Consider the following 16,541-nt stretch of genomic DNA (forward strand, 5'->3'; position numbering starts at 1 on the left):
TTGGATACCTTACCCTAGTGACACTACGAGTACGACCCACTTTATAGATATTATAATTGTTGTAAAGTGCTACAAATGATCTGATTTTAATCATTCATGTAGAGACATGTGAGCGGGGGTATTCTATACAAAGGAGTTTGTATAAGACCGGACCACGAAATGTTTAGTCTTATTATATAATGCCATTCATAATAGGGACTTATATTTCACCAGGATGACCATAGGTAACATGACCTAAATCCTGAGTGGGTTGTAAACTTCTGCCTATGAATACGGTCCTTTGATTTGTATGGGTGAGAGTCGTCAGATCACCGACTCAATAAGCTTATCATTTTGGGGATTCATCTGATTAGGGAGTTGGGAACACAGCTACACAAGAAAGAATTTACTCATTCCCCAACGTCGGGGTAAGTAATAAATTGCTCCTTTAAGGGTTGATTCTGAGGCTTAAAAATGTGGTGTCACACCCTCTTCGGTCCCAAGAAAGGTTTAGTTATAGTTGGACTATGATTTATTGTTCATTAAAAAGATCAGTGGTACTTATGGAGTTAGATGTAACTATATGAGAAAAATGGTAATTTTGGCCCAGCTGTACTTACGAGTAGGGGTGATCATCGGCCGGTCGGGATCGGTTTTCCAACCAGACCGATGTCGAACCGATCATAATCAATTCTGAATCTAACCAAACCATTCCGACCATCGACTGAGCAATAACACGACCAGTCGATCGGTTAGTCGATCGGTCAATTTGGTCAGATTGGTTTTATTATATATATATATATTTACTTACTTAGAAAAATGCTATATTTAATTATTTACCATTTATTAGTTAGTTATATTTAGTTATAAATCATTATCGTAATAAATAGAAATTTTCTAATACAAATTAAATTACTTATCAAAAGTCAACTAATTAAAAATTAGGTTTAGAAAAACTAATTTAAAGATTTACAAAAGTTGAGGTCGAGTAAAATAAGAAATAGAGTAGTAAAAGTAAGGGTAATTTAACCTTAAATTATTTTCATGTCTTAAAAAACTTTCATTTTTCCCTATTCATGGTTTCCTTCAAGCTTCAACTATGTAAAAATTTATTATTTGTTAACTTCCTTTTTCTTCCTATGAATTTAGTTAGTCAATTTGGATTGAATATTGTCTTATCAATCATGTTTAGTTTTCTCGCTTAATTTGTGATTATGATTTAGAATTTAAGATACCATTTTACATTTTAATACTTATGGAATAGAGGTATTAAAAATAAAATATTGATATGATTTGATTTGATTTGATAACCCTTAATATTTAAAATGTCCATTGTTTGAGATTGTGTTGGCTTAATTGCTTAAAGAAGTACTTAATACATATATTTGAAAACAAAACTAATATGAGAGTCGAGAGTGTACGTCACAAATAATATCAAATACAATCAAAATAAAAATAATACGTCACATCACAAGTATCACATGACACATACAATCAAATTAGAAATTACAACATAAAGTCAAATACAACGAAATTACAACATAAAACAAATAGTACGTCACAAATACAACTAAAATAACTACTAGTAAATGATAAATGCTTAATCGATAAGTGACAACTTTGCAAAATCTAGAAGGTCTTGAATCTCTTTTTCATTATCCATAACCGCTCTGAATCCTATATAATTAAGAATAAGAAGAGAAAGACAACTTCATTAAGATATTAAACTAACGAGTTACAACTACAAAATACAAATAAATAAAGTTTAAAGTTAACCAATTGAATAAATACCTTCTTTAAATAATGAAACTCTTCCAATTCATGTTGAACTTCAAGATCTATTGGACCAGAATTTAGCCAATTTTGAGTATAAATGAGAGCCTCCACTGTTTTTGGAGGTAATGAACAACGTGGTGAATAAAAAACATGTCCTCCTGTACTAAAAGTCGACTTATATGCTACAGTAGATACTGGAATTGCCAAAATATCTATAGCCATACAGTTAAGAACTTAAAACATATGACTGTTAATCTTCCACCATTGAAGTATGTCAAAATCACATTTACTCTTAACATTTGCTTCCAACATATAAATATCAATCTTTGATCGCTGTTTGAAAGGTGTAATCTCATCACCTTCAAAATCAATATCGATTGTATCATAAACAAAGTCTTCACCTACCTTTTTCAGTTGGATCACAATCAATAATGGTATCCGAGGTTGAGATAGTTGGTTTATTAGTAGTAGTAGTACTCCCGCTCCCACTCTAAGTATTGTGCTTATGAAAGAGACGTCTACAATATTGCTCTACTACATTTCCCGTAGATTTGGCAATCTCTGGCCCAGAAAAATTTTTAAGGCAAAAAGATAAAAACCTTAGCTTTTTCGAGGATCCTACACAATAGCAACATACAACAATAAATTTTTTTTTCATTGTTCCACCAATCACTGCAAGAAATTTAACTTCTCCCGATGCCACAATTCGTCAGGAAAGAGTGGAAAATGCATCGGGAGAGGCTCTCTCGATAAATAATGAGTCATCGGGAGTTTGATCAGGAAAAATCCGTCGGGAGAGGAACTCCCGACGCATGAAAAAAGTGTCAGGAGTTAGTCAAGGAACTCCCGATTCATGTATAGGACGTCGGGAGTTCCAGTAATTATTGACGCATGATATACGACGTCGGTAGTTGGGGAACTCCCGATGCCTTATACATGTGTCGGGAGTTCCCCGACTAACTTCCGAAGCCATTTTCTATGCGTCGGGAGTTCCCCAACTCTTGACGGTTTTTTCATGCTCTAGAGTTCCGAAACTCCCGACGGTTTATTTGATACGTCGGGAGTTACAAGATTATAGTTTTGCAGTAATATATGCGTGGGGAGTTCCTTCATTAGTTGAAAATTGTCTATCAAATGTTTTTAATTTATAGTTTGTAATTTTTAAAATTTTGATCTGAATAACCTGTAAAACATAATTAACCAGATAAATATTTATATAATAAATAAAACAACGAAAATGAAGTCCATACTATAATAAATAAATAAATAATTACAATATCCTAAAATAAAACAACGTCGATACTAGAACTTCATAAACATTCATATCACAAATACATAGAAGAAATAAAATGAAAACAACGTCTAGAACACGTCTGGAACACAGCATCTTCAACAATCGTCCCAGCTCATCTCCGAACAGCATTCTACAATAAAACAAAAGCATTCAAATGTCATAATCGGTAAACATCCACAACACGTTCAAACTTCATAAACAAAACATCCACAATATATTAAAACTTCGTAAACATTCATAAACACACAAGAACACCAAGTTCAACGACAAGACGAGTGTAAGGAAACTCTACCCACCCCCCACGACAAACATAGAACCTCCCGAACATAAAAAAACACACAAATATCATAAACAAGGACCAACACACATAAAACTTAAACTATGTCCCCAAAATGGTTTAAACCAATCTCTATACTGATCAAATAGGGTTGCTAGACCTTTCCGGGGTCATCCCTATGTTGATAAAAAAGTGACGATATAATATGGTTGTTTAGACCTTTGTGGGGTCATCCATATGTTGATCGAGAAGTGATATAATAGGGACCTTTTCGAGGTCATCTCTATGTTGATCGAGAAGTGATGTAACATGGTTGTTTAGACTTTTTCGAGGTCATCCCTATGTTGATTAAGAAGTGATATAATAGGGTTATTTAGACTTTTTCGAGGTCATCCCTATGTTGATCAAATGGGGTTGTTAGACATTTATGGGGTCATCCCTATATTGATTAAAAAGTGATGATATAATAGGGTTGTTTAGACTAGTAGGATTGTTTAAACCTTTCTAGGGTCGTCCTTATGTTGATCAAATAGGGTTGTTAGACCTTTCCAGGGTCATCCCTATATTGATCAAGAAGGGATGCAATAGAGTTGTTTAGACCTTTCCGAGGTCAACCATGTGTTGATCACGTAGGGTTGTTAGACCTTTCTAGGTCATCCCTATGTGTGTTAAGGCGGCGGTCATGTATCGGGACGGGAAAAAAAAACAAGGGGGGGATGGAGGGGACAAGTTAGTTAAAAAAAAATCCAAATGATGGAAAAGGGGAAAAAAAGCAAAGATTTTTTAAAAAAAAAAAATAAAGAAGAAGAAAATGTGTGAAAAAAAGTAGTTTTTCTCTTATTTACCTTCTAGCCCTAATCAAATCACATAAAAAATTGGTTTGAATTATTAGATTTCCTAATTTGATTTTATCATAATTTTGGATTATTTTTAAACATAAAAAAATCAAATAAGGATTCTGCCACAGTCAAGTTTTTTTTTTTAAAAAAAAAAAAATAATAATTTAGATTTTGTCTTCAGATTTATCTTCAAGCGAGATTGGGACATATTTTAAATTTCATCCCTAAATTCAAATCATCCAAATTTAGCCTCCTATCCGTAGAGTCAAATTAAATTAAGAATAACCCATCTCAAATTAAAAATTTGCTATATTCTAAATTTTATCCAAAATTCAAATTACACACATTGTTATCCTTAAGTCAAATTAAATTAAGGATAAAGTCTCCAATTGATATAAAATTCAAATTTGGACATCTTCCAAATATTATCTCAAATTCATTCAAATTTAGGTTCTTATCCCTATTTCCAAATCAAATTGCAGGTAAAATCTAAAATTCCTTTCAAATTAAAATTTGACTATATTCCAAGTTTTATCTCAAATTTAAATCAAGTTTACCTTTTGTCCTCAGTCCAAATCAAATTGGAGGCAAAATCTCAAATTAAAATTTGGTCATATTCCAAAATTTACCCTAAATTCTATGACTAAATTCATAGTTTGGCTAGCACATCAAATGGAATTTAAATCAAGAGTAAATAATTTGTATTTTGACTCCAACTTATCCACCCATATGTGCATAAATCTCGAGAAGGGGCATTTATTAAAGAAGAAATTTTTTATCAATCACAAATTTCCACGTCGTTCACTAAATTAATGACGAAACTCCAAATAATTGAACTTGGGACCGATTAGAAGTTGACATGTGTCCCCAAATTGAAGTTGAAGATATAAATTGGCAAAGTCGGATGATGCTGCGTGTTTTCATCCAATTTGATATTATAATTTGTGTTAAAGTCCAGTTGTACCGCTGAATTTGGCCCAAAGGTCAAAGCAAGTCCAAGTCCAACTCCCATGGACCAACAAGCCCAAACCCACTCTATAAATAAAGAATCTCTCTTCATTTATATAGATTATAAATTCTACACTCGAGAGAGCCTAAAGGAATTTATTTGGAGATACAAGCATTCTTCCAAGACTAGAATGTATCAAAGGATTATGTATTAGGACTTATACTTGCTATACTAAAATTAATACAAATACAAAAGTTCAAATTCTATGAAACAGGTTTCTTGGAAACTTCGTGCGAACACATCCCACGTTACTTCTTGATTGAGTGATAATTTTTAGTTTTTCTTTATTTAATTTTGTTTAATTTTTTAAATTTTTATCAAGAGAAACACTTAAATTTTTTATTGATGTTTAGTGAAAGAAAAATGTTTTTTTTTTTTTCTTCTAGAAATCCAATCGTTTCCTTTCTCACACAAATCAAGTGTGGAATCACCCCACTATTACTTCTTGAAGTTTCCAGTTTTTCTTGATTCGATCTTGTTTAATTTTTTAGATTTTTATCAAAAGAAACACTTAAATCTTGGAATGACATGGATTTAGTGAAAGAAAATTGATTTTTTTTCTTTTGTATAAACCCAATCACTTCCTTATGGAATCGTCGCACTATTATTTCTTGAAGTTTTTAATGTTTATTTATTCACTTTTGTTTAATTGTTTAGAATTTTACCAAGAGATAAACTTAAATCTTGGATTAACATGGATATTGTTTTTTTGTTAGAAACTCAACCGCTTTCCTACTCACACAAATCAACTGTAGGATCATCCTACTATTATTTTTTTATTGAGCTATAAGTTTTTAGTTTTTTATTCAGTTTTGTTTAATTTTTTTTTTTAAATTTTTATTGAATAAAATACTTAAATCTAGTTTGCATGGATGGAAGGAGATAAAAATGGTTTTTTTTGTTGAATATTTCTTTTGTATTTTTTTTTTAAGAAATTCAGTTGCTTCCTTACTCACGCAAATCCCCACTATTACTCATTTATTGAATGGTAAGTTTTTAGTTCTTCTCAATTCTTGGATTGATATGGATTTAGGGAAATCAAATCGAATTTTTGTTTTTTTGTTTTGTCTTTTTTTCCTCCCCTCCCTTTTTTTTTTTTTAGAAACTCAATCACTTCCTTAATCCCACAAATCAACCGTAGAACCATCCCAATATTATTTCTTAATTGAGCGGTAAGTTTTTAGTTTTTCTTGATTCAATTTTGTTTAATTTTTTAGATTTGTATGAAGAAAAATACTTAAATCTTGGATCGGCATAAAGAAAATTGATTTTTTTTTTGAATTTTTCATTTGTATCTTTTTTTTTTTTTTTTTAGAAACTCAATCGTTTCCTTACTCATACAAATCAAACGTGGAATCATCCCACTATTACATGTGGATTGCGCAATAAATTTTTACTTTTGTTTAATTCAATTTTGTTTGGTTTTTTAGAAATCTTAGTTTGCATGGATTTAGGGGAGGGGGGATTGGATTTTTTTTTTTTATTTGAATATTTCATTTGTATCCATTACTCATGCAAATCTATTATGGAATCATCCACATCTACTTTTCAATTGTAAGCTTTAGCTTTTCTTGATTCAATTTTCTTTAATTTTTTAGATTTTTATCAAGAAAATCGATTTTTTTGTTGAATGTTTCATTTGTAACAATTTTTTTTTGTTTAATTTAAGTTAAAATGTTTACACTCATAATCATTGAAATTAAACACGTTGAATGAGAAATTTTGGACCAATCACAAATTGCCATGTCATTTACTAAATTAATGACGAAATTTTAAATCATTAAATTTTGGTCCAATTAGAAATTGACATATGTCCCAAATTGACGTTGAAGACAAATTTCGGTGACGCCATGTGGTTTTATCATAACCGTTGAATCAGATAAGATTAATTTGGCTCAGTTTGATATTATTATTTGGGTCAAAGTCCAACTAAGCTGAAAAATAGGTTAAATTTGACCCAAATGTCAAATCAGGCCTAAATCCAATAAATTGGGCCCAAAGGTCATGCTCATAGACCAACCAAGCCCAAACCCATGGGCTAACTAGGCCCAAACCCATCAAAAAGCCTATAAATAGAGGCACTTTCTCATTTCAGGAGAGGATTTTCAGAGCCCAGAGAATTCATCAACCAGAAAATGCAAACATTTTTTTTTTTTCTTCAAGTCAAGCACATTCACAGAGAGAATCAAAGAGTACTTTCTCAGGAAACCTCGTGTGAATACACGTCAATCGAGATTTTCTTTGTTAAATTTTAATTATTAACAATATTCTTCTAAAAAACAAACATAAATTGAATATAATATAATTTGACCTGCGAAATTAAGAAAATATATTTTGTCTGTAGTTTTTTTTTTTTCAACAGACTTTTGGGAAAAAAGAATAATTAAATCTCTTGTGAATACAACACACGGTGACATCAACTGAAAATTTAAAAGGATATTTAAACTTCAAGTTTGATTTTGCTACTTAAATAAAATAATTGGATTGGATATCAAAATACTTATATTTTATGTTTTTTAAATACTTTTTTTAAATTGCTTATCGGTTGCCTTACATATGAAAAAATTCTAAAAGAAATGTCAGGCTAATTTAGGTAAAGAAACATTTAAAAAAAAAAAAAAACTAATCCAAAATAATAATTACTAGCTAGCAATTATCTAATTATTTACCTTTTTGGGATACATTACTTGTTTCATGTATTTGTTCTCCACAATAAATTTAAAGAAACATTAAATTCCTTTTAACTTGTATTGAACTAATAAAATTGAATAGCCTTGTAATTTTATAGGTATTGTATTATTTGGGATTTCAGGTACATATATTAAACAATTGTAATTTACTTTTTAAATCAAATACATGAAGACAAAAAAAAAAATAAAAAATGATGAGAGGTTTTATAAAAGAAAAATAACAAATAATATATATTTTTTTCTTTTTTTCGGAAAACTACAATATTCATTTTTTAAAAAAATTGACTTTTATTTTTTTCTTTCATTCATTTAAGGATGACATATCAAAGAGTTAACCATGCAATAATAGTTAAGTTATATTATTATGCCGTATCACTTTTATTCCAATTACATCATTTGTATTTTAATTTTATTCATTCACTTACACATTATTATGTCATATCACTTTTATTTCAATTACATCATTTGTATTTTAATTTTATTCATTGACTTACGCATTATTATGTCATATCACTTTTATTCCAATTACATCATATGTATTTTAATTTTATTTATTTATTTATTTTTCTATTTCTTTTGCTCTTTTTATACTTTAAAATTTCACGTCAATTATTTGAAATTTAAATTCAATTATATAAGTATTATTTAAAAATATTTCCCTTTAAAATACTTCTAAAAAAATTTCAGTGACATTCGAAATATCTAACCTTGATTGTAAATTGACTTGAAACATGGTTTAAAATACTATTTTAAAAGTATTTCATTTTATGTCAAATATTTATTAATTACGTTCAATGTATATTGAATCAAAATTTTACGATAAAAAACAATTAAATCACAATTTAAATTTTATTGTCAAAATTTTTAAGCCATATATATCGTACGTATCTTCCAAACCTAAAATGGAACTATGGCACATAAAAGCAAATTGATTTAGAAAGTTTATAGGTTAACTAATTTAGGAGATAAAATAAATTAATTTTGAAACAAACGAAGTCAAGTTTTATGATGGTCAATAAAATTGAGTAGTTTTTATTTATTTATTTTTCTTTTATGGATCAAACTTCTAATCTGAAAAAGAAAAGAAAAGAAAAACGCTCCATAATGACCTATAAAATAGTCAAAATTAATTTTCATCCAAAATTCATTATTCTTTTTTTTTTTTCCCCCTCTCTCTACTGCTAGCTTAAGGTTGGCTTTTCCGTAAATTTGTTGGGCTTTGTGAGTATGGAAACATAATCGCATTCATATCTTAAAATTATTATTATTATTTTACCTAATTTGTTTTCTTTTTTAAATACCTATTAAGATTTGAATTTATTACAAGAATTTATTGAAATAATGAAGAATAAATTATGGATATTTGAAAGATTAGAGATTATTAATAGAACGTGTCACGAAATACAATCCAAATCGAACTTTTTTATTCATCAAAAAGTAGGAAAAGCGATTTTAATTTCAAGATGTATTAAAAATGTGTAGACCAAAATGACATCTTGACATTTTTATCCATTAAAAAATTATATATATATATATATATTCTTTTTGTTCTCATATAGTATATTTTGTATTTCTTTCGATTTTTGTCAACATACCTTTTAATGCATAATTTTAGTAAATATATTTTAAATAGATCTTAAAAATCGTCTATGTTAGTTTATTGTCTTGTTTCTTTTTTCCAAATAATTTCTAGTGGAGACTCTTTTATAAAGTTTGAAAATATATTTTGTTGGTGTATTTCTTGCATTGAGATTATTATTATTATTATTATTAGGATTTGTTTTTAAATATAGAAAAATCAACTAATATATTTATAAATATAGCAAAGTTTTATTGTCTATCTGCGATCGACCGCGATAGACTACTACTTGAGTCTATCTGTGTCGTGATAGACTAGTTTATCGCAGTCTATCTCGATCTATTGCAGATAGGTTGTAATATTTCGCCATTATTTGTAAATTTTTTCAATAGTTTTGTCATTTAAAATAATTTACCTTATTATTATTTAACCAAATTTTGATCAACATCAACATTGGATGACTAAATTTTTAAATTTATTGAAAATATATAAGATAACTTTAAGATTTATTAAAAATATATATATTAAGACGTCATTTAGTAACCCTTTTATTTTTTGTTTTTAGTTTTCGAAAATTAAACCTACAAATGCTCATTCTATCTCTAAATTTTTTGGATCCTATCTACTTTTTACCCATGAAAAATCGAGCCAAATTTCGAAAATAAGACGTTGTTTTGTATTTTTTTTTTTTATAAATTAATTCTATGGACACTATTTCCCTCTAAATTTTTTACTTTGTTTATCTACTTTTTATCAATGGTTTGAAAAACTAAGCTAAAATTTGAAAACTAAAAAAAGTAAAGACATGTTTGGTAACCATTTTTTTTTGCTTTTTTTTTTTTTAATTAAGCATATAAACGATATTTTTACCTCCAAATCTCTTCATTTGTTATCTACTTTTCACCAGTAGGTTAAAAAACCAAGTCAAATTTTGAGAACTAAAAAAAAGTAAGTTCTCAAAAAGTTGTTTTTGTTTTTAGAATCTGGATAATAAGTGTATTTAACAAATATGCAAATCATTGTAAAAAATGTGGATGAAATATGCTTAATTTTTTTTTTTAAAAAAACTAAATGATTGCCAAATAGGCCCTATATTTTTCAAAATTTGTTTTTGTATTTGGAAATTGACTACGAATTCAACTATAAAAATGAAAATCAATGTAAGAAATGTATAAGAAATATACTTAATTTTAAAAAACAAAAAACGAATTGATTACCAAATAAGACTTTAAAAAGTAGTTTTTGTTTCTAAAAGTTGACTAATAATCGAACTCTTATAGTCATGAAAGATGCAAACCTTCATAAGAAAATGTGAATAAATAGGCTTAATTTCTGAAGACAAAAAATAAAAAATGAAATGGTTACGAGTCTAAATTTAGATAATTGAGAGTACACATAAAAAAAAGTAATACATATTTTTTTAATAATAACAAAAAAATGTTGGATTCGAAGGTGATCCTGAAAACTGACCTTGGAATCCATCGTGAGAATGAGAGATGAAAAGAGGCATACTTTTTTAACAAATAAAGTCATTCCCTTTTTATTTAGAAAAAAGACTAAAGTAATTCCCTTTCGGTGAATAATGTAACGTGTCTTCTTTTCGATTTCAAACTCCCACCATTTTCTTATTAAAAATAAAAATAAATAAATAAATATAGAAAATCCCACCATTTTATAATTATTTTTCCAAATGAGAAAAAAAGGACCGTTTTACAGTTCGTTTTGCAGCCTCGGCTTCATAGCCACGTTGTCTAATTTCCATATTAAGCCGTTTATGTATTTAATTTAAGTTTTTATTTAGTACATTTAATTACAACCTAAAATGTACAAATTAATGGAAATTTTTTTTTGAGGTAAACGGTAAAATAAATGAGCATAATTCAATTGATATAATACTGTTTGTACTATTAATGTCGGTTCAATTCTCTCACTACATATATTATCTAAAAAAAAATTGTAAAACAAGTGACCACGCGACGAACTAGTTATAGATAAATATTGTTGCGTGTGATTAAGGTACATATTCGATAAAAAAAAAAAAAAAAAAACAAAGTCTTAAGTTTGAATATTCGACCTCATATTTGAGTTTGATTTATATTGTGTTTAAAACAATTTACAAATACAATTATTTTTCTCCCCAGATAACCGATGTATATTTTTTTATTGTAGGAACCAAATGTCGATTGTTTGTTGTGTCGTAGATGATTCGCTGCCTTGAAAGCAAATTCGACGCGACCACAGTGTCAAATGGCATATGTCGGTTACTTCTCAAGGTTAACACAACTCCAAACTCAAGTGTGCACTCACTAGAGAAAAGATTGGAATAATTGGAAGAGCATCCTCAAAACAATGTAGAAAAACAGAAGAGAAGAAGGAAAAAAATAGATCCATGTCCACTATTGTGAAGAAGATAAAGATAATGGCCAAGACATTCCAATGGACAAAAGAAACGAAAAAAAATCATTTTAGATCCAACCATTATGATATAATTTAATGTAAAACATTTTAATCCTTTCCTTCATTACTTTTATTATGGACCTTGGCCCAAGTCATTCCTAACAACCCCCTACGAATGACTTGTATAGTAAAACAAAACACAAAGTAAAGGTCTTAAAAGAAACTATTTATGAGCAAAGATAGGAGAACAAACTTAAAAATTAATATATGACGATTCAAATACATAGTGAAGTAGGGCAACAACTTTATTAGAGAAAGTGAGTTACCTCTTTAACTTTCAACAACTATGGTTGAGACCCCCACAACGCGTTTTACTCTTTTAAACTTCCTTGATTTCAAGATACAAAATGTGTCATTTGAGGCCATGCACATAAACCTTGAGTCATCGTAAAAGCTCTAGAAAGAGACCTTTAAACTATTTTGTAGAAAATGACCACGCCTTCACATTCACGTTTATTGCTTCAACAAATCTATTGAAATTGGCCACTCAAAATTGAGCTTTGAAGACTTCACATCTAGTCTATACCAAGGCTAACTTCATTAAGTTTGTCAACGAAAAACAAGTCAAAACTGAGCTACGAGGATTTTACAATTATCCATCAAGTCCATACCAGGACCACCCGAATAAAAAGCCATGGACCATCAAGTCTATCGTAATAGACCACCCAAATAAATAAATGTGGACCATCAAGTATATCACAATAGACCATCCAAATAAACGACTATAGACCACTATAAGGATTTGAGACCCATACTTGTTCAAGATTCTAAAAGTACTCCCCTTGTTAGGCCTTGATTATAAGATCTGTCAAGTTCCTATCAAATCTCACAAAATCTAGGGAGATAATTCCTTCTTTCAACGACTAAGATCTACAATTGACATCCATGTTTGAGGCATTGCCATTATATACACTATTATTGACAATTCATATGGTAGCTTGTGAATCACAGTGCAAAGAGACTGGTACTAATGCCCTCCACGATAATACATCTTCTTGTAAGTTTCCAAGCCACTTAGCCTATTTTCTTGTTAATTAAAAAGCAATAAATTTACATTCCACAGTAGACCTAGCTATGCAAACCTGCTTTACAAACTTCCATGAAATAGCTCTTATGCCCAGTAAGAATGCATATCCACTAGTGGAGCTTACTTAGTCGTTGTTTATTACCCAATTGGCATCACAATACTCTTCTAATATGACATGGAATTTATCAAAATTTAAACAATAATCTATACTATCCTTAAGATACCTCAATAAATGATGAAAAGCGATCCAATGATTTTTATCAGGATTATGTGTAAATCTTCTCAATCTGCTCACGACATATGTAATATCATATGTAGTTGATCAGATAAATAACACTTCCTAAATCTTTGCATATTCAGATTTGGAAACACTATCACCCTTATTTTCCTTAAACTCATACTATCAAATCACTTTAACAGTTTTCAATGTGTGATTGATATAAAGAAAATTCATTTTGTAACACCAAGTATCACATTAACCTCACTTAAATCTTTCACTTCAAATTGTGAGGACATAAATAACTTAGTATCATTACTTACATCTATGTTTGTACCAAAGATCAATATAACCAATATACAAACAGGTAATCACACAATCAACTCAAATAAATTTGAGTAGACACATATATCAAAGGATATTTACTAATTCTATCGCACCGTTAAAGTTCTCACACCATTATTTGGTAGCTCATCCATTTGATGTATTAGTCAAATGTCATCAAGGCTTCATAGTAATTATCTCAAATATTTTAACCATATGAGATGTACCAAAATATTTGAAGATCCATTTAAACAAAACCGATTTACCATTTGATGTATTAGTCAAATGTCATAAAGGCTTCATAGTAGTTATCTCAAATATTTTAGTCATATGAGATGTATCAAAATATTTGAAGATCCATTTAAAGAAAACCGATTTACTTCCTTAAAGAAATTCTATTAAATCCATAAAGATCAATTGAAATTATATACATACATACATACATACATACATACAAACGCACATACCTATGTACCCATGATCATTCTTTATTTAACCAATGTAAGACTTTGGTCGCATTCCCAATGATCCTCCCCTCGAACAAAGGACCAACTAAGTCTTCCCTCAAGTAGCGCCACTTATCCATCTAACTCTTATCTAGACTAACTCATTTTTACCAGAGCATACTGTCTATTTGTTAGAGTTCAACCATGGATCATACCATGACTACTTTCAAGGTTCTACTACATCTATGTTCGACACTTGAGGATTATATCAACATAGCTAAACTAGGGACGTGACTCCGATACCACTTGTTGGAGATATTCTTTAAATATCTTCCTAATAGTATGATATTGTATTTACTTAGGGCATAAGTTCCCATGGTTTGATTTTGGATTTGACCCTAAAAGGCTTTACACTTATGAAAATAGCTATTCTCACTTAAATATCCAAGAAAAAACATTATGAAATATCACATATTTTATAGTTTAGACAAATCTTAAATTACCCTCAAATTCTACAAGCTTTCTAAATATAGATTTGGCACATTTTCATACCACCGACAAGCTCAGTAAAAATAAATAATAATGTTATACGACCAAACTTAAATAAAAGTAATAATAATACTTTTCAACCTCGTAGAAATTAATGGCCAACCATTTTTAAACATGAAAATGTATGATATGCATCATACATAAACTCTATCAAATATAATCTATGTTAACAAGATAATAAAACTCGCTAAAATTAATCACATTAGTATCTCATTTGAGCTATTCAAACCAATACAATAACAATAATATTATTTTTTTATTGCACACATTATTTGTTACTCATGAAATAGTATAATATATATACTTATAGAATATATATATAAAAGATCATTTTCAAATATAGCAATAAAATAATATTTGCAAACTGACATACCACGTGAGCTAATCACGTCAGCACATCCCACATCAACCACCACCTCATCAATCAAGAGTAATTTCAGCCAACCGTTCAACAAAGATATTAACGTCCAACAAATTAACAACCAATGCCTTAATCCATGGAATGATGCATAATTTCTTCTAAATTTTCAATGGTTATAATATCTAGTATTGCAAATATTATTTTCCTTGTTCGGATATTATACACAAGAGAGCCTTTCAATTTGCCTCACACAATGGCTCTCACCATGAGGTATATTTCTTTCTTTTTGAGAGAATAATTTTTCGATACATTTTTCAATTAATGTCTCATTGGTCTTTTCCCAAAACCAAGATCAACCCACGATAATCTAAAAAATAAAATCAAAATATAATAATTTTACCAAATTTCTTCTCAATAAACCATTCATTCAACAAGAACTAAGCAAGCAAACAACTTAATTATGCTTATAAGGTCGCTATAAGAAATTGCCTTCTTTTGTACCATTACCACTTAGTGTGCATTCTAGAATATTCACTTTGTATACTTATTTTCCAACTTAAAATAGACGGCCTTTAGGAGAGAAAATTGTGACATGACATCCTATATACATTGACTATAAACCATCCATATTTGAACTGCCCTCAAAATCCTTGATTTGATTACTATTCCTTGTAATTATCGGTGATAGAAGAGATTAATTCCCAGCAATTGAGTGTAAAAAATAGAATGAATGTAGTTAGAAATTAGAACACTAAAATAAAATTTTGGAAAAAACAATATTTCCACCTTTGATCTAAGTTACTTTATTGTAAAATCCATCTTTTCACGCCACTGATTCCCATATATTGACTGCGCTGATGGTTTGCCATCATCTTCTCGCCCAAAACCCATTTTCTCATGCTCAATAACATCTTTGTGTCGCTGTAGGATTCCGAAACCAACAACTTTCTCCATTCTGCCACCGTTATTTCCTTCCCCAGAGCAATCAGACTAGGTTCGTACATTAGCGTTACTGACAGGCAAATTCTCAAGTGGCAAGACAATGGTCGGGCTATACTGATTTCACTAAATCCGGTGAAATCCAATTGTGGCAGTAAGATCTTGAGATTTGAGCCCTAGAGAGAATCCGATTCAAGCATCAATTTGGTTGATCTTTCGAATTTGGATAAATTTGGGAGGACATTTGATCGACAAATATAATTTGCTTTCAAACTGTAGCAACCAAATGACAATTATTTGTTGTGTCGTAGAAGATCCATTGCCTTGAAAGCAAATTCGACGCAACCACGGTGTTAAATCGCATATGCTACTTACTCTCCAAGATTAACATAACTCCCAACTCAAACATGCACTCGTCAAAAAAAAGGGTTGGAACTATTGAAAGAGTATGCTTAGAACAATATAGAAAAACATAAGAGAATGAGGAGTAAAACGTTTTAATCATTTCCTTCTTTACTTTTACTATGGGCCTTGGGCCAAGACATTCCCAACATTTATATCATAAATCAAATATTGTGCATATATATTCAATATATGACATATCAATTATCACCCATGTATATAGCTTTTTTGTAGTACAACTAATAGAAATGAAATATATCACCTTTGCAAAAACATTTTATCTTATAATTGGCAACACGAGTATAACTCAGTTGACATGAACTATACTATTATTATAAATTTTGAGGTTCGAGATTCAATCTCTACCTTATATATT

Source organism: Benincasa hispida, chromosome 1 (genome assembly GCF_009727055.1).
Source record: "Benincasa hispida cultivar B227 chromosome 1, ASM972705v1, whole genome shotgun sequence".
Classification (NCBI taxonomy): Eukaryota; Viridiplantae; Streptophyta; class Magnoliopsida; order Cucurbitales; family Cucurbitaceae; genus Benincasa; species Benincasa hispida.